Source organism: Cyprinodon variegatus, unplaced genomic scaffold (assembly GCF_000732505.1).
Source record: "Cyprinodon variegatus isolate N-32 unplaced genomic scaffold, C_variegatus-1.0 Scaffold670, whole genome shotgun sequence".
Taxonomy (NCBI): Eukaryota; Metazoa; Chordata; class Actinopteri; order Cyprinodontiformes; family Cyprinodontidae; genus Cyprinodon; species Cyprinodon variegatus.
The window spans coordinates 94906-95402 of NW_015151123.1; positions in this window are offsets into that span (position 1 = coordinate 94906).

Consider the following 497-nt stretch of genomic DNA (forward strand, 5'->3'; position numbering starts at 1 on the left):
TCAACCTAATAGCTTCAGCTGAAACGATGAGAACTTCAGCTGCAACTCAATAAATCAGAATATCTTTAGAAATGTTTTAGGTCATTTTAATTGGTAAATCTGGTTAACAGCTCAGAACCCAGCTGCTTAGAAAATTTAAATACTGGATCAAAACAATAAAAATGCTTTTGAATAAAAGAGATATGAGTCAGACAGACTCGGTATTGGGTTTGGGATCTTTTTCCGAATTACTGCTTCTCTGTGCGGCCATCAACCCGTTTTATTTTTTGAAATGTTTTTTTATCCTTATTTGCTTTTATTCTGCTTTTATTTTCCTTCTATTTTATCATATCATGTAAAGCACTTTGAATTGTCAATGTACTGAAAATAAACTTGCCTTGAGCTTCTGATGTGACACAATGGAGATAAACCAGTGAGCTTCTACTGACGTCCATACGGAAGAGGATTAGGGCCACTGGAAAAAAAAAAAATAAGTTAACTGATTTTTTTTATTTTAT